The following is a 20,076-nucleotide window of genomic DNA, read 5'->3' as shown; positions in this document are numbered from 1 at the left end:
ATGCAAAGTTTTATGATTACCATAATGAATAGCAAGGCAAAAATGGGAATTAGGAAACTGATCTTTCAGCATCCCTGGCAATGGTCATGATATTCAAAAAGCTAGATGATGTTAATGTTTGGCTAACATAATAAAAAGTAATTGAGATCTGGAAAGTAGAAGAGTGAAATCAGCGACAGTTATGAAAATCTACTCTCTCTCATTCACTTTATTAAACTAAGCCAGTGCTCAGATCCAGAGGTTACACTGAAGTGGAGATCAGGGCCACTTGAGGAAGAACTCTGCAATTCTACAGCAGGAGTATGAAATAGATATTTTCCCTATCCTTTCGCCAAAGCTCCCCTGACACTTACCTTAGTAATGGTACACTGGAGTAAAAGGTATATACATGTTTCAAGGACTCTTAGACATATAATCTCAACTGACATTTAATGCCAAGGGTGCCAAAGCAACATTATCTCCTCTTTGTTTCAGTAGGGATATTCAGTGGTCAGGTGATAAATGGAGTCCTGAACTATATTTATCTTGCAGTGAATTCAATGGGTCCACCAGACCCACAGCTCACATTGTGGTTACTTTCCATAGTTCCTGAGTGCATGATTGGTGTTAACATAATTGGTTATAGATAGAACTCTCATATTGTTTCCATGATATGTTACAGTCATGATTTTTTTTTTTTTTGGTTTGTTTTTATTGAGACCAGGTCTTGCTCTGTCACCTAGGCTGGAGTGCAGTGGCACGATCACTAGTCATTGCAGCCTCAACATCCTGGGCTCCAAGTGATACTCTTACTTCAGCCTCCCCAGTATCTGGGACTACAGGTATGCACCGCCACGCCTAATTGTTTTTGTATTTTTTGTAGAGACAGTGTTTTACCATGTTGCCCAGGCTAGTCTCTAACTCCTGGGCACAAGGGATCCTCCCACCTTGGCCTCCCAAATTGCTGGAATTACAAGCAAGAGCCACCATGCCCTGCCAACCATAATGATTTAAAAGCCAAGTAAGAAAAACAGAAACCTCTCTCTCCCTTTCTCTCTCTCTCTCTGTCTCTCTCTCTCTCACACGCACACATACACACACACACACACACACACACACTCCAGCTAGTAAACCAGAGGCACTGTATCTCATAGTGAAATGGCCAAGATTGGTGTCACACTGAAAGACATAAAAGATGTAGAGATGGTTCTATATTTTATTTCCATTTAATTTTACCACTATGAATCCTACAATATATACATGAATCACAGTGGATGATATCACACTATTATAGTGCTACCATTGTAAACTCAATCCAAGATATTGTGGTGAATTATTTTTATCAGATCTACACAGACTCTGGCACTTCTTCTATTGTTCTTGATGCGGTAAATGCATTATTCCAAATCAATAAAGAGAATCAAAAGCAGTTCAATTTCCTGGAATGTAGAGTTTTGCACATTCACTGTGTTGCCCCAGAACTATGTTAATGTTTTTGCTCCTTCTTGTGAAATGGTTCCTGATATATTTTGAATTTTCCTTTATAATACACCAATGAACATGTATTTTATTCAATATTTGAAAAACATTGGCTATCTCTGTAACTTTCCATTTCCTGTTTCCCAGAAAAGGATTTGTCTCTCTAAGTATATTAAGGCCTGATATCATTTTGGTATTTTTACTTAGCTGGGGCAGTATGTAAATATACTGGTAACTAATTAAAAGCCTCTAGAATATTAGAATCTCATTTTTCCTTAGAATTTAAGAGCCCTGTGACTTAGGCAATTCTGACTTTTCATGCTTAAATATATAATTGTTTGACTGTTTACTCATAACTTATATTGTCTCTTCTCCCTGAGTTGACCCCTAAAGTCATTTTGTGTTTCATCTTTTCTAACTCTCTGCTTCGTTCTCTACATCAGCTGTCAAGAACTGTCCACTGGCCTGAAATACATGCTCTATTTCCCATTCCTTTATTTCTTAGACTCTGAATCACCTCTACTCCACACTACCTAGATCCTTCTTAAAGAATTGTCCATGGACTCATAGTATAGGTATCATCTCATAGTAGACATGCAGAATCTCAGGCCCTATCCTAGACCTACTGAATCAGAATCTATATTTCAAATAAAAATTCCTAGTTGAGATTTGTCTACTAATGTTTAAGAAGCACTTACCTAATCATCAATTGAATAGTGAGTAATGTGGCAATAATCAGCAGACAGAGATGCTTCTGGGTGTGGATGTGGTGGATACATAGAAAACTTTTAAGTGCATGAACCTGGGGCATGCTACCTGTGTTCACCAGCTTCCAATGTAGCAAATTTCTGTTCATTTGCTGCCAGAAGATTTCTGCCCCATGGCGATGAACAAAATGTTGAGCAATTGTAAGCTTGTTATTGCTCAGAAGCTATAATCAGATGAAAGCGCTGTCTCCTTGAGAGTCTGCTAATGGTTTTAAAGCTCCCTTGAATAATTAAGAATGTGGCCATTATTAGCCTAAATAACTAATAATCTTCTCAGAAGTCTTCACCAAGAGAATTATCCCAGAATTGAGTCCTTTAGATATTGGTTTTGGGTGGGTGCTGCCTTTCTCACTTACTTAATCTTCAAGCAAAGAAGACAGTGAATCCGTTCTATTTTTACAGAGAGACCTGAAGCATCATATTTTTAGTGAATCATTATCTACTTTTCCTATGTAAAAGAGAATTCACCCTCTATCTTATCTTTTCAAAATTTCTTCATAAAAATAATACTTATGGGCATTATATTACATTTTTTTCATTTATTTTGTCACCACTAACAGAGTTCATGCCACGTGAGGGCAATAAACTGGTTTAGTTCACCATTATGCTCTATTTTCTAAAGAAATGTGTGACACATTTTTGCACTTAATATATTACTTTTTGCCATTACTTTTAATGGCATAAGCTGTGATTACTTTTCCACCAACCTAATATAAAAATGTTAGAATTAAGAAACAGTATCATTCAGCTTCCAAAGTTTAGAGTAAGGAACCAGAAGGTTAACAGTCTCCCTTGTCTGAATAGTCCTCAGTTTGAACACTAGTTTAGATAAAAATGATTCTTATCTCAAGAACTCTGTAAGGCTTCATCTGGGCTTAAGGGGATTATCTAGGGCAGTCTCAGGTAGGTGTAATAGTTAGATGGTAAACCTATATTGTGGTACCATTATTCAACATACTTGCTGTATTTTTCCTCATTTACATTCACTGAATTTCTCCACTTATGTTTTAACAGCCTCCATTCTTCTATATCTGTAGGGGCCCATGTATCATGAAAAAATGACAGTAAAAACACTTGACTATTAATTGTCACATGAATATTCTAGGTGAAATTTTAAAATGATGTATATATTAAAGCAGTTACTTTCTATCCTAGCCTCAAAAGAAGAAAAGAGGCTATTGAAGGTAGAGAAAGAAATAAATCAGAAGACAATATCAATACAAGATAAGTACATAACTTGTTGACTGATGTGGACTGTGGTTCACTTGACAGTCATAAGCAGGACAAATAGGTGCTGGCTTAGAGCCCATGTGGCTCCCAGGCAATGATGTAATTTAAAGAATGATGTTTCAGTAACTTTTTCCAAAGCATAGTTGCATATTCATGACTTTGTTTTCTATTACTCTATCATTTTAAGTTCTGAACCTGTTCATGTCTGCCTTCCTTAAGTTTATGAACATTTGAGCCAGGTTTACAAATGGTAAACTATCTGTTTATATGTATTTTTTATTTTGTGCTTTCAAAACTAATTAGCCAACAACTGCAAAATTGTACTTATATTTATTCTAGTCAAAAGATTTCCATAAGATTAATTATCACTAACATCTGTTTACAAGGTATCTTGTTCAGCACTCAAATGCAGACATACAAAATCAGTTGACCAGAACTTTTGTCAAACATATAGTACTATTCATTCAGTCAAAAAAAAAATGACTTTGACATGTTAAACAATATTATAAATAAATGAATTTAATTCATAATGCATATATTTTTTTAGATGGAGTTTCACTCTTGTTGACCAGGCTGGAATGCAATGGTGTGATCTCGGCTCACTGCAACCTCTGCCTCCAGGATTCAAGGGATTCTCCTGCCTCAGCCTCCCAAGTAGCTGGGATTACAGACATGCACCACCACACCCGGGTAATTTTGTATTTTTCGTAGAGACGGATTTCACCATGTTGGTCAGGCTGGTCTTGAACTCCTGACCTTAGGTGATCCACCTGCCTCAACCTCCAAAAGTGCTGGGATTACAGGCATGAGCCACCATGCCTGGCCAGTAATGTACATTGTAACACAGGCAATTATAGGGATCAATATACTCATTTTAAACACTTAAAAATTCAGATTTATCTGCACTTCAAAGTTAATTCAGCGGTTAAGAATTTGTCCTTAGACTCATCAGAATACAAAATGGTTTTCGTTGTACCATTGCCCACACTCAAATCCTCTTGAGTATTGTCTCACTTCCCAAAACAATTTAAAAATAGGTTAGCGTGTTTCAAATATGTAAGATGTTGCTTTAACTAGGCCAACAAGCTCTTTCTTGCTATCAGTTTTATTAGTTAATTCATCTAGTTACCCCTTTAATCCCCTGGAACACATAAGGGAAAACAGAAATTTTGCTTTTTGTTTAGAAAATAATTTCAAAGTCTTGGGTTTCCATTCAAATCAACATAATACATGAATTAGAATACAAGGTAGACCAAACCATTGAGAAAAAAAAAAAAAAAAAAATTATTCCCAAATCAAAATTCTCCATGAAGTTGGCTTTATTTTTATGCAAAATTATAATCATAATCTCTTTATTCTCTAATAATTCTTGAGTGGAAAAGATTATGTCTGTCTCTTTGGAGTAGAAATAAAACCACATTTCAAAATCAGAAGTAGGTAGTATGATTTGATGAAATAAAGTTCAATGAGACTTTGGAAATTAACTTATTGGGACTGTTGGGCAGTTTGAAGCCTCAGTGTTTTCTATATTCATTTTCTTCTTTCACCTTAAGGTCATAGTAGTTACTATAGCAATTTGTAATCATTTTGACATTTCTTGGAGATACCAGATATTAAAGAAAAATCTATATAGCTATTTGAGTAGTTATTCCAATATCGGTTATAATAGCCAGAACAAATACCATTGTGTCAAGAATTTTACCATCTAATATGGTTTTAACTCATCTTAGGATCCGTAAAGGATTTCAACACTTTCACTTCCATGGAATATTGGTAATTTATTTATTTCTTGGCAGACTTATCCAAAATATACTAAAATAAGTTCAGACGATTATAGAAAATTCTTTCTGTATGTTTAGAAATTTTATATAAGCACTAGATCAAGTACATTGTTCAACATCATCGTATCAGTAAGTAAGATGGCTGATGAGAGCAATTACCTGAAAAGTTCTAGGGTTAAGCGCCCTGCCTACATATCAAATACGTTTCCACACAGTCAAGAAGAAAGGTATTTGTGGACTACATTAACTTTCAAACATGACTGAAAAGGAGGCATGAGGAATCCAAAGGAAAAAAAGGGGGTGGAACCATTCAGAGTTCTATAACCATAAAGGCTAATGTTAACTAGATGGCATATTCACTGCTACACAATGGTGAAGGATACTTAAGATAAGATCCAGTAAACTTCAATGCTTACTTTAATGAGGCACTGCAGCTTTTTACCACAAACGCTAAAAAATATAGTTATTTAAATGTCTTCATTCAAGCTGATACTTTAAGATTGAAATAAAATTCAAATACAATCTCCACTGGTATAGATTTAGACTCTAAGATCTGCCCACATAAAATGTCTTATATTATTTTTAAAACGGTTTTGATTAAAATTCATTAAAAGATACTGCAAGTATATTAACAACCCATCATTTTACTGTTACTCGTAGTAATTGATTCACTTATAATTTATTTTTGTCTTTTTAAACTGCTTATCATAAAATGTAGGCATCATTTTGTGTCTGCAATATTTGAAAAATATTTGAATGTTTCTTCTTTAAATGTATTACTAAAATACTTTATAGTATGAAAAGTATTCTTGCAAACCAAAATATAAACAAATAACTCAGCTATACTTTTTATATTATGTAGACTGTGAACTATACTTAATGACATGAAATGAGGAACATTATGTATTTAATTAAAACCATTTTCAAAAAAAATTGAGGCATTAGAATCTACTGTAGTGTCTGTAACTTGTATCACATTTTCAGTAAAACTTTAACAAATAATTTCTCACAAATTTTCTGAAATATCTTTTAAAAAAACATTTGCATAAACATAGAAAGCTCTGCAATACCATCTCTAGAGTTTAAAACATAAACCAGCATATTAATGTTGCTAAATCCAGAGAAAATTATGTTCCTTTGACCCTTGTTTGAAGGTTTTAATTAAATATACAAACATGTTTTGTTTTTTTTTTGTTTGTTTGTTTTTTTGTTTTTTTTTTTTAAACAGACTTATATTTTATTTCATCTGCTAAACGTCAGAGAGCAAGTTAGATACACATTCCACAAAGCGTCAAAGGCCCTCGTAGTCTCGGTGGAAGGATAAACTCCAGCTCCACATCACTGGTTTAAGTTTCTTCCTCTTCTTCTTCCTCTTCCTCATCCTCCTCTTCCTCCTCGTCTTCATCAGAGCTGAAGGTGCCATCAGGGAGGCTGTAGACACGGATGACCTGCTTGTTGGGGTCCTTGAGGATGAGGTATTTGCCCTCCTCCAGCTTCATGCAGATGTCGATGACGCAGCGTAGAATGCCCCAGGCATTCTCCACGCTCAGGTTGATCTGGCTGGCAAACTCATTAGGCTTAAACTGCTGGGTGCCCAGGATGACGTGGCGTGAGGAGTCTTTCACGTGGTACCGAGAAACATAACCAAGCTTGAGGTATTCAGATCCAGCCAGCAAAGCACAGCAGGTCCACTGGGCCAACTTGTAGCTGTTGTTCTTCAGCTCCGTGGCAATGACGGCCCCTCGCTGAGAGTCCAGCTTCTGACGCCAGTCAACGCCGTTACAGTGCCTGGAATCCCACTCATTCAGTGTCTTGATGTTGATGAAGGACACTTCCCCGTTGGCTCCAGTCATGATGCCATCATGCTCACAACGGACAATAAGGTCAATGTCGTCTCCAAGCTTCCACCTGCGGTAACGGTAAGCAACAGAGGCGATTTCATTCTTATCCATGTCGTCCTCTACAAACGGGTTTGGGTTGGGGAAGTTGTATCTTTCCTTCCCCATTCTTAAGCACTGCTGGGAGAAATTGTGGTTGATGTAGGTTGCCTCCATGGCCAGGTTGCGGGGTGAATTGAAGGAATTACCTTCATCTTGAGGGGGCTCATTGGCAGTCTCACTCACTGTCAGGAGGTCAAAGTCAGAGTTGTCTCTCTTGTCAAAGAAGAGTTTGGATCCAACTCTCTGGACGACAATATCCCAGGAATACACTGAGCGGGTACAGCTCATCAGCGTGGCCAGGATGGCATCAGTGGCAAACACATTCCCCTGAGTTTTTGCCAGCTTGCGGATGACAGGGTCGTCTGTGGTGGTGACGGTGTGGAAGATGCGCTTGATGCTCCGCAGCGGCTTCTCGCTCCTCGTGGTGATGCGGTCAAAGGCTTTGTCGTAGTATTCCAGGGCCCCGCAACACTCGATGTCCTGTGGCTCTGATACTTCCAAGTAGCGCATCTTCATCAACTGAGGAAAATCCATTTCCTCTTTCACCTCCCAGTCACTACGAACTTCAACTGAAGAGTCTCGGGGTTTCTGTGATTTCTGATCCCATTTCTGCCTAACCCCAAATTGCTTCTGGAACTTTTTCTGCAGTCGAATGCGTTCTCTCTCTTTCTGTTTGGCACTCTTAGGCAGGATCTGCAGGTTGAACTGCAACATGTTCCGACGATCTTTGTCTCTGCGGAGGTTCCTCTGGGCAAATCTCATCCGATTCCGCTGGTAGGCCGTCTTCTGTGTGCGTGCTGTATCCACCAGCTGGAAGCTGCTTTCATCCTCCTCGTGGAAATAAGCATACTGACTTCCACCACCAAACTGAGAGGAGTACTTATTTGTGTACCTCTTATCTTGGTACGTGGCTCCTGTCCAGTCTGCGACCTTTCCTAGCCGATCTCCTTTGCTGAACGGCTGGTAGGGCATATCCCGAAACTGCTCGGGAACCGCGCAGGGACCCCAGCCGGAGGGGTTGTCCTGGATCACGGGTGTCATGAACTTTGCCATCTTCCAAAACCTGTAACGGCCTAGGCCGGCCGGGATGGCAACAGATGGTGCTAGCCGGGCACAGCGTTAGCAAGAGCCACATGTTTTGTTTTTAGTTATCCAGAAAATATTAACTCACTTCTGATATTGGGTCTCAAGTCAAATGAATGCAAAAGCGTAATATGCTATTTTCACTGCCAGGAATCATATAATTCAAGCATATAAAATAAGCAGTGTTGTAGTCAATACCAAAATAAATCTACTCAAAACTCCCCAAAAAGAGCCATTTGCCAAAGCACTTTCTGCTATAAACGATCCATCAATGCCAGGAAATAGAAAGGAAAACATGATTTTTCTCTTGGGAGGACTTCATCGGGAAGAGTCTGTTCAACTTTTCTGTGCATTGTCTTTTGAAAATGCATTCTACTTTTTGCCCTACTTTCCCAGCATTACAGATGCCGTGTTAATAACACTAATGATTTCATGCTGAAATTTTAAAAGTAGAAAGAATCTGAAAAACAATAATGTTGTATTTTTGTCGTGAGTTAATTATGAATTACAGATGTCCTAAAATATTAGTTAAGATGAATAATATTGTTTTCATCACTTTCTCTCAGATATGTTAGTAATTCCCTCTCAAACATTTCTGAGGATTGGTCTTCCAGGCAGTTTATGCCTGTAGTCACCTAGAGTGTAAGCATCTCCACCCTTCAAAGATGTTGGTCAGTCTTTTTAAAACTGTTTCTTCCATTGTTTAATCCTTGTCATGATTAGAAAATCAATTTTTCTAAAATATATTAGTGTATGTTCTAACAACATTGGAGCATTAGAAAGTCTGATTATACTTTTCAAGGCAACAACTCCTAAAAGTATTTGGAACTGTCAAAATTCTCTTCATAGGTGTTCCCATTAAAGTGAAAAGGAGACTGTTTCTTCAGTTATTTTTTTATCTATAAAGGTTTCCAGCTCCTTTGCAACTCTACTCACTCTCTTGTAATTAATCTAGTTTGCACTGGTGATAATCAAAAATCAAAATATTTCTGTTGGCAGAGTCTGACAAGAAAACAGTGTGGTTGCGATGGTTTGAATTTGTCCCTTCCAAAATTCATGTGTGAACATTCAATGGCCAGTACAATGTTATTAATTGGTGAGGCCTATTGGGAAGTGTTAAGTCATGAGGGCTCTGACCTCATAAATGGGATTAAGTGCCTTTATAAAAGGGTTTGACAGAGAGAATTGGACCCTTTATTTTACTTCCACCCCTTCAGCCTTCGGCCTTTTTAGGATGCAGCATTCCTCTCCTCCAGAAGACACAGCCACGGGTGTCATCTTGCAGGAGAGACTGGCCTCTCATCAGACACCAAATGTTCTGTCACCTTGATCTTAGATTCCCAACCTCCAGAACTGTGAGAAATATATTTCTATTGTTTATAAAGTGTCCAGTCCATGGTATTCTGCTACAGCAGCACAAACGGCCTAAGACAATGGTTGAAATGTATCTTTCTTTATTTGAAAGCGTACTTCTTTCTTATCAAGCATACTATAGTTCTATTCCACTGTTTGAATTTAAGAATAAGAATATATCATCATTGATCTTAAATATCATCTTAATATTCAGAATGCCTAGTGATTTTAAATGTAAATCTGTTGATGTAGTCATTGGTTATCCCAGCCTTTTGTATCACACCATATTAGATAAGTATGTTCCAATTATTGAAGAACAGATTGTCACGTTTGAATGTAGGCTTTCCTGAACAATAGCTGCCTATAGTATGTGCATATGCTGACTAATTTCAAGGAAAGGCACATAAACAGAAGTTAGCAAAGACAGTAGTAGGGGAAAATAAGATGGTTACTGCTTGTTTAAAATTATAAAATATTTCAATAAAAGCAACAACAAGGACACTTTTACCCATATCATTTCCAAATTCACACCAACTACTCACATGATTTTTTTTCCTAAAATCTGAAAATAATTACAGGACAGTATCCAGTAAGCAACATGGGCAGTTTAACAATTAAAACTTACCTTAGTGGTAATTTTCAGAATGATTTTTGTCTAAAGCTCTTCAACTTTATCTGAACTATGTATACTTTCCTTAAATATGTAAACAATTAAACTTTTATTTTTATTTCTTATCAAAATATAGCAACTAAAAAAGAATCAAATAATACATTTAAAAACAAATTTTATATGGCTTTTAGTTTTTACTTTTTGAGAAATTATAAATATGTCTACAAGCAACCAATTAGAAAATGATAACAATGATAATTTCTAAGTAGTCAAATAAACTAATTTTATCATATTATTTATAAAATAAATGTTTTAATCCTTTTACTATAATAAAATTTTATTTATAGTGTAAGAATGTTTTTAAGCTATTTTCAAAATATATCAAATAAATATTTTGATCTAAATTTTTCAGCTGTCCTCTTTCATTCTTTATTAATATCATTGATGCAGAATTTTTAAAAATTAATAATGTAACTCAGTAGCTTTATTTATATTGTAACTGCTTATACATTAAAGTAAAATCGAAAAGTTAGATAATTCATATCTTAATCATTTAATACAACATTACAGACCAACTATGCAAAGTAATACTTGCCATCATTCTTCATTGCTAGTTTAAATTTGAATCTTACATTCTTCTTTTAAGAAGGAAAATCTGTTTTCCCATCATAGGTAGAAATGGTCTAATTTTTAGAATAACTTTCCTTGGATATTCCATAAAAAGAATGACTGGTAGCTATATCTGTTAATCATTTAAAATTATTTTTAAAATTGTGTTTTATACACCATTCTGTTTTCATGGTCTGTAACTACATGTGGGATGTATGAAAACCAGTCAACAACTAATAGTGCATGTGTACCAGAGAGAAATCAAAGCTAGTTACTTCCCTAAGTGGCCAACAGTGAGAATCTATAAACATTTAAATAGTACATAATGTTCCATTGAGTATGATAAGGTTGAGCAAATAAGTAGAGAGCAGTTTCACTAAATTCCTTTTAGGCATATTGCAGTGGTCAAACTATGTTAATTTCTAAAATATAACAGACAAGGAAAATAACAAGCCTTCATTCCAATGAGTTAAAATGTACCATTTTTCTTGGTTCACTCTCCAGATGTGTAAATCAAGAGAAAATTATAATACTATATTAAATAAAAATGAAACACCAAAATTATCATTATATGCACAAAAACACATGAATTATAATAAAATTTGTGCTATTTTAAAAAGCACTTTAAAGGCAATGTTGGACTGTGCCTGACGCTAAAAAAAATCTATATTTTGAATCATACCCAACTTTATGCTATTAGAAATAAGTGTCCTCCAAACCAATGGAAACTGGCATTCTTGTCTGAACAGAAACCGTCTGGAAAAAAAAATTCTCATTTTATAATCATTTCAGTATATGCATGATGACATTTAAAAACATCTGGTTTTAATGATGTCCAGAGGACATTCCAGAATGGTGGAGTCTAGATGAGCAGATATGTAAAAAAGCACTTCTTAGTAATTGTAGTAAGTAGAATACATAAAAGGGATAAATTCAGGCTAAAGAAAAATGGGAATTGTTATTTTAGGGGTGCTTTGGAAAATGAATCACAAAATAAGTATAAATGCCTAAATTGTATATTGCCTGATGAGTAATTACTTGACTGATCTGAAATCAAAGTCACAGTTGATTTTTAGCCAAGATTCTTGACAGGCTGAAATAAATGGAACCAATTCAAACCATTCTGGCTCAGCATGATTGAGAATCAGTCTCCAGAACAATAGCCTGCTAATCTACTGTCATATGGGAGAAAAAGTAAACTTGGTTTGGGCTCCAATGACCTTAGGATTTTTAATTTTTTAAACCCTAATTTAGATAAGTTCAATATCTCAAACTTTTAGCAGCTTACATAAAACAATTATTAGGTAATACAATAATTACCATGTAAGAATAATTAATTTAATTTATAATTAATTTATACTGGAAAATCAGCCATAAGGGATTATATCAATTATATTCAGATTTGGTTATGAATGTCTACTAGTGTTTACATGTTTCAAAAATTGTTACACAGGCTTGAAAAATCGTTTCAGAATGTAGAACTGGTGGAAAGATTTTACTACCAAACATACAGAATTCTATCTTAGCTTTCCACCTTCTAGAAAAGGAAAGGATATCTAAAGTTTGATTTTTATGGATAATTTGATGTAGTTGGTATCCTCAAAGTTGTTTTGCTTTTTATTTGAGGGTCACTGCATAGCACTACCTATGAAGGGGGTCATGTCTTTTTATTACTTAGAGATAAGATAATATTTTCTTGTCTTTTATATAAACTATATGTTTATTTGAATAAGTGGGCAAAAACTGGAAGATCCTTTCCTTAAAACATAACAAAAGCTTTAATTATATATACTTGTTGACTGTATGAAGAGAGTACAGATTGAGTTGCCACAAGAAAAAGTTAAAAGTATATTTTTAATCTGATGTTGTCAGGGGAGATGGGTGAAGGAGCTGGCAGAGAGAGTTTTGAAAAAATCAGCTCCTTAGGATGTGGAATGTGGCTGTGTATTGAATAAAAGTTATAAACAACAACAAAAAAGTATTTTGGGGGAACTTCCCAATGATTAATTCTTTAACTGAGACATATATTATTACTTATTATGTGCCAAGTACTATGTGCTTTACACATGCTAACTTTTCTGAATTTCATAACCACTCAGAGTCTGGTATCATTTCTACTTTACAGATGAAGAAGTGAGGAAAGAACAGTCAGGTAACCTGATGAAATTTATGGAGCTAATAAATTATAAAATTAATATACTGTCCTTCATTTGGTGTTGACCAAGACTATTTTGAAACCGAAATCTACTCAGTATTTTGGAGACACATTGACAAAGTCCAGATTTATTACATATGTTACTTTGGTCACCACCAACTTCTTGGAATCAGTGTAATAATAAGCTCTAAGATTTATTCTAGAAAGTTATAAGAAATCTGCGCTAGATGCAAAAAGTAAAAATGGTTGTCTGAGTTATTACACACCATCCTAACACAGAAGCCACGGCATTAAAAAGAGAGAGATTGTCTTTACAAACACTTTGAATAACTCATAACTGTGAATATGAAAATTCTAGGGAGTTTCTGAGTTTGAGAAACTCAAATACACTCTTTAATATCTGACTCTGCTATAGTTTTCTCAAACATAAAAACACAATAATCTCTCAAGTTTCTAAGAGAGCATTCCTAGATTCTTCCATCTATGTCAGAATTACAAGCTCACATCTAGCTTTTAAAAATTTAACTTAATTGAAATTTCTATAATTCTATTCTGTGGTAAGCAGGGTCTCTGGGTGAAGACAAAGTTGGAAACAGCTTCCTTTCGCACATAAACACACACATCGTACATATGATGTATATTTGCATATACATATATGAATGCTCAGCTATATATATAGAGAGAGCTATATATATATATATATATATATGTACATAATGAAAGTAGAAAGTATGGTTTCTTTATTAACCAAATTTATAATTCATTCAAGAGACAAAAATAAGCCTATTGAGTAATTATTAGAAAAATCAGTTAGGTAATGTTAAAAGTGTTTAATTACATTTTTTCCTCAACCTTTTTTTAGTGAAGTTTTATTCAGAAACTAAATATGCCAAAGATATAACACACAGCTTCTGTGGATGAAATGAATGTGGAGAGGCAAGGTTCTTCCCCATGAACAACGCCATACCACAACACAGCGGAGAGCAGAGCCATGAATGGAAGAGAGAATGAAAACCATTGCTAGAAATTCAGCTCAAGGACTGTAAAGTAACAGAAAGATCCTCTGGTATAAGATATGTTAGGCAAACTTTATAGTGCTGAGTTTTAATAAAAGCTATAAAATTATTCAGAATTTCAGTTTACTTATTTATTCATTTATTCATGTTTTTCACATTCAGATCAAAGGCTAGTTCAACCATTGTGGAAGACAGTGTGGCGATTCCTCAAGGATCTAGAACTAAAAATACCATTTGACCCAGCCATTCCATTACTGGGTATATCCCCGAAGGATTATAAATCATGCTGCTGTAAAGACACATGCACACGTATGTTTATTGTGGCACTATTCACAATAGCAAAGACTTGGAACCAACCCAAATGTCCAACAATGATAGACTGGATTAAGAAAATGTGGCATATATACACCATGTAATACTATGCAGCCATAAAAAAGGATGAGTTCATGTCCTTTGTAGGGACATGGATGCAGCTGGAAACCATCATTCTCAGCAAACTATCGCAAGAACAGAAAACCAAACACCGCATGTTCTCACTCATAGGTGGGAATTGAACAATGAGATCACTTGGACACAGGAAGGGAAACGTCACACACTGGGGCCTGTTGTGGGGTGGGGGGAGCAGGGAGGGATAGCATTAGGAGATGTATCTAATGTAAATGACGAGTTATGGGTGCAGCACGCCAACATAGCACATGTATACATATGTAACAAACCTGCACATTGTGCACATGTACCCTAGAACTTAAAGTATAATAAAAATTTTTTTTTTTTAAATTTTAAAAAGATACTCAGTGCAAAGTATTCAATCTGGAAATTGAAGGCAAAAATGTCAAACCTCTCTTTCTAAAATTAAAAGCTCAAGCTCAAGGCAAAAATGTCAAACCTCTCTTTCTTTTTAAAATTAACACTTCACAAATTAATGCATTCTGTCGTATTCAAGAAAGCATAATAAAGGTACTTAAGAAGCAATATTTTTATATAAATCAAAAATATTAATTTTTTTCAAATATAGGTTACGTGCATTTCTTATGAGGAAAGAGCTAAAAAAACTATCAGGAGCAAAACTATACAAGTATATTCCATCTTTAAAATAAAAGCTCTGTATGCACAGATATTTAATAATATTATATGGTTTAAATTGAAAGCTGGTAAAAAATAACATAAATTATTATCATAAATTAAAATCATTTAATGTAATTAAAGTGCAATGGAAAAACTTAATCTTTGCAATTTGACATATTTCTTCTAATAATACAACAACTTTATTTACAATAAAGATGTTACTCATTAACAGTACATCTTAGAGTAACTACATTGCAAGAAATAAAATTACGATGGTATACATAAATGAAACAACATTTTTATGCAAGTTATTTGTTTTATTTTTAAAAAAGAAAAGTAGTAAGTAGTATACATTGAGCATTGATTGCATAGTTATTTATTTATTTATTTATTTATTTTAAGGTAGTATTGGTAATTAGTAGCTGAATATTATGAAAGCTTTATGCATTCTACTAAGTCTGGTGCTAAGTCTGATTCATAGCTATACACTGACTTAATATTTCAAAAACCAGTTTGAGTAACTGAGCCCTAGAGAGATTAAGAAACTTGTCCAAGTTTACAAAATCCTAAATGAGAAAATTGACTTTACAAGCTTAGCTCTCTCTTCAATCTGTTTTTAAAGAATCCACAATTCTGTATCCTGAGCCCTTAAAGAGTAATTTTAAAGAACTTGAAGCTACTAAATTCTACTGAATGTAAATAATAAATAAACAATAACTCCTTTGTAATATTCATCTACTCCCTGCTAATTGAAGAATGATTAAAAACAAAACAGTCATAACTCTTTACATCAATCCAAATGTTCCCATTCAGATGAGTATGTACAAGGTGAAATGAAACAGAAATAAGTATAATGCAAAAATCAAAGATTCAAATTTATGAATTGTTTAAATATTTTGGGTAATTGTTAACTGTGCTCACTAAATGTATAATTATTCAAGTATTTTTTTTTCCACCTGGTTAGTTTATATTTCTGTAATACTTACATTTTCCTTTTCTTTCTCATAAGATTTATCTTTACATTCTCATGACAACTCCATGAAATACTTCAATATTTTTCTCATTTTAAGATATTCCAGGGAAGTTAATTTATTTGGCCAGCAGCACACACAGACCAAACAACAGGATGAGGAAGCAAACAGCCTTTGAATTTATACCCTTTTGACCTACCTGGCTGGACTGTTCTACCTTTGTGCTGTGTAGGGAGGTTATAAGTTTGCAGGTGTTCTTTTCACCATTTTTATTTAAAAATTATGTTTACTTTCAAACACATATTTACATTATAAATAAAACATTTATATTAATTTTAAGTTATCTATCCAATTCAGTAACTAATTTCAGAAGGACTAAAGATAAAAAACTGTTTCATTTTATTTAAAAAAGTAAATATTTGACTTACAGAATTTTTCACTCAGCAGTCATTCAGTTTAACTTTGTATATACTGAGTAATAGTAAGAATTTTTTATAGTCATAATCATAAACAATGTGATTAACACAATGCTCATATGCAAAATGTTCTTTAATATTTGTATTTAGACAGGAAAAACATTGGTATCGGTTGAGAAAACATTGTTGTGACTCACAATCATAAAAATTTAAAAATCTATACATATAAAAACTGCCACTAACTATATTGTCCAGCTGTCTATAGTCTACAATTCATACTGATGATAATGGAAAATCTTAATATTTCATTCATGTATTTGTTATGTAAAAAAGTAGCTCCCTGAGTAATTTAAAGAAGAAAAGTTTACTTCTCTCTGATAGTCAGTGTTTTCAGTCTAAGTGGTGTGATAACTCTACGCCAATAGATGATTAAAGGGCACCAGCTTCTTCCATTTTATGGGAACATCTCATAAGGTCTTATTTTTTTAAATGGTCAAATTTCTATCACTGTATTTCTGCCAGCATCTATGCTCCAAAGGGCAGGAAGAAAAAAGATTATGGCTGAGCATGCGTGTAGTATTGAAACTTAGATCCAAAAAATAGTAGATAACACTTCTGCTCATATTCTGTGGGTAAAAATAGCACATAGTTATATCTAGTTGCAAGGGTATATGGCTGCCGGCTAATAGTTTGACCTGTGTAACTAGTAGTCTGCCATAGTCATACCTTTGATCATTCATCTATATTCATTCTTCCTCCCATACATAGATACAATGACTCTATCTTCAAGGAAGACAACCCCATACTGCATCCAGATAATATCTCTGGCTCAAGGTCTGGAATCTGTCCCCATTAATTCCAGATAAGTGAGGCTCCTTATGAATTAGTGACTTCCTAACTAAAATGTATGTTATCTGATTCCCCCCTCCCTCAACATCTCTCTCTCTCTATCTAATAAATGCATATTCAGCAACAGGAGAGGATAATCATAACAAAATCTTTCATTCAGAAATGAAAATAATGAGAAGTACTAAGTAGTCGTGGGTTAATAAGAATAATAGAATCTCACAGGGCTGAAATTCCAGCCACCTCCCTTGAACTGACAGTGAAGAATTTCCTTGATTTGAGCCTGGTGTTCTCTGGGAAGAATTGCCTTCACTCTTACAAGAAGGAAGGGCAATGTATCATTGTGTCCTTAGCCTTGAAATTAAGAGCAAGAGAAAATACATAAACATGGAGTTGTAGAAATTCCCTCTATGAAGGGATACTTAGGCAGACCATATAATTTGTTATAGAGTGGATATACGCTTGAGACTGAAAGGTGACATTCAAAATAACAGCTTTTTACCTGATATGTTAGGGGCATTAGCCAGGATGTTTCCTAGGCAACTTAAAATGCATGTTCATTCTATTTCAACCTAGAAAAAGTTGCAGCCATGGGAGAAGGCGTGTCTAGTGAGACCTGTGGTCATAGTTAGAGACCTCCTTCCATGGAGGACGGAAGGTTATGAAGGTTGGGAACAAATATTTCAATCCGTGGGTCTCTTTTTCACTCAGTCCTCTTTTTGCCAGTGCTTTCCATTTCATCTCTAGTGTTGTGGTCTCTATCTGTGCGGGAGGTGGTATTGGGGAATTAACTAACACATATTTCCTACAAAATATATATGTACTTTCATCCACTATGTATTCATTTAACAAATGTAGCACCTATATATCTTCATCAACGTGTTTTTGGGCAGAAACTCTCTAGTGTTGTAAACTCCCCAGTTCACAGTAATTTCCACATGGGGCTCGTCATTTATTTTAATCATCTGCTTATTAGTCACTATTAGCATCCTTAGGCATATGAATTTTTTTTTTTTTTTTTTTTTTGAGGCGGAGTCTCACTCTGTCGCCCAGGCTGGAGTGCAGTGGTGCGATCTCGGCTCACTGCAAGCTCCACCTCCCGGGTTCACGCCATTCTCCTGCCTCAAGCTGGGACTACAGGCACCCGCCACCGCGCCCGACTAATTTTTTGTATTTTTAGTAGACACGGGGTTTCACCGTGGTCTCTATCTCCTGACCTGGTGATCCACCCGCCTCGGCCTCCCAAAGTGCTGGGATTACAAGGCATATGATATTTTGACCCAGATAGCGAAGGAAGGAATAATTTGGCAGAAAAGAATGTTCAACACAGAAAGGTAGAGAAAAAATGGTTACTGTAATAAAATCTGGCGGTGTTTATTCAACAAATTCTAGGAAAGGGTCATCTAATCAGTGAATTCATTCACTTGGTCCATTTGACAAGTATATTCTTAATACAGAAATAGGTGCATTAGATCAACTTAGCCTAAAGTCAGTAAACACTTGAACTATATAATTCATATTGTCCTATATTTATATGTAATATAATTATGTATGTAATTATAAGTTGTATAGTTGCCCTCAAATTACATGACTTACATTGCCCTGAATGAAATCACCAAGGAACTTAGTTACTATATACAGAGGGTCTCCACTTGTCAAATGGACAAAATCCTCTAATCCAGCACTGTCAGTAGAAACATAATGTAAGCCATATGTGTGATTTTACATTGTCTGTGTACGATATTTAATAAAAGGAAAGAAAACAGTTATAATTAATAACTCATTCATATCATATCAATCTATATAACAGTATTTTTATTTATAATAAATAAAAATTAATAATATAGTTGCATGTTTTCTGGTACTAAATATCTGAAATTCAATATCTATTTTTTACGTATAATTTTGCTATAACACATCTGACCATGTAGTAGATGGATTTTAAGTGCTCAGTGGGCACATTTAGCTAGTGGCTATCGTATTAGATCAATAGGCTTAGTCTACTCAAAACTTGTGTTTATCATTGTAAATTTCAAACCGTGTATCTGTCAAAATCTTGCACATTTAGTTGTTGTTAGTCTTTCTTAGTCTAATGTGACGTGTATCTCACATAATATGAACATTCTTGGTCTGTTAAGCTAACAACAAGATCCTATTACCCAATAACTACTATAGATCTGCCTGAACTACCAGTTTATTGCTAATAAACTACTTCACTCCTATCAGCAATTAGATCTGGAGATACTTTTCTCTTGGAATATTCTCTGATACTATACTTGACCTTTATTTTGTTCATTTGAGGTCATTAATCAAAGAGTAACAAAACTGCTGACCATTTTCTCCAAATTCTACGAAAAATATTCTGGGATCTTTTTAAAGAGTCTTTCTTTGCCATGATATGTCTTTAAAAGGGTTATGAAGTTGTTCCAGCTGTCTCTTTGACCATCATAGGTTGTTATGAAAATTCAAGATAGATGTTTCACTCTCTCTCGTCATTGGTCAAAAGCACTGCCCACAGGTTATTTTTCAATGCTTTCTTTATTTAACATTACTATGAAAGGGAAAACAGCGCCTCTTCACCAGCCTTCTCTCTGCCTTCAGTACTTCATGTCACTGATTCTAAAAAAAAAAAAAAAAAAAAAAAAAAAAAAATCCAGCCTGTTACAGCCTGTTAAAAGTACATGGCAATATCTAAGTTCTTCTGGTGAATAGCTGCATTTTATATGCTGAAATTGTCATTCATCATGCATTATTTACTGCTTGTATAAATGGACTC

The 20,076-nt window shown here is 34.7% G+C and overlaps 1 pseudogene across 1 annotated transcript; it reads right to left on the bottom strand.

The window, feature by feature from the left end:
• Positions 1 to 6,457: 6,457 nt before the first annotated feature.
• On the bottom strand, positions 6,458 to 8,309 carry LOC113224781 (annotated as a pseudogene). The gene has a single exon (XR_003309394.1). The product of XR_003309394.1 is annotated as a eukaryotic translation initiation factor 3 subunit D pseudogene (transcript).
• Positions 8,310 to 20,076: the final 11,767 nt, after the last annotated feature.

This window comes from Piliocolobus tephrosceles, chromosome 3 (assembly GCF_002776525.5).
Source record: "Piliocolobus tephrosceles isolate RC106 chromosome 3, ASM277652v3, whole genome shotgun sequence".
Lineage (NCBI taxonomy): Eukaryota > Metazoa > Chordata > Mammalia > Primates > Cercopithecidae > Piliocolobus > Piliocolobus tephrosceles.
Note: the sequence above shows the minus strand (reverse complement) of the source record. Positions and strands in the feature narration are given on the sequence as shown.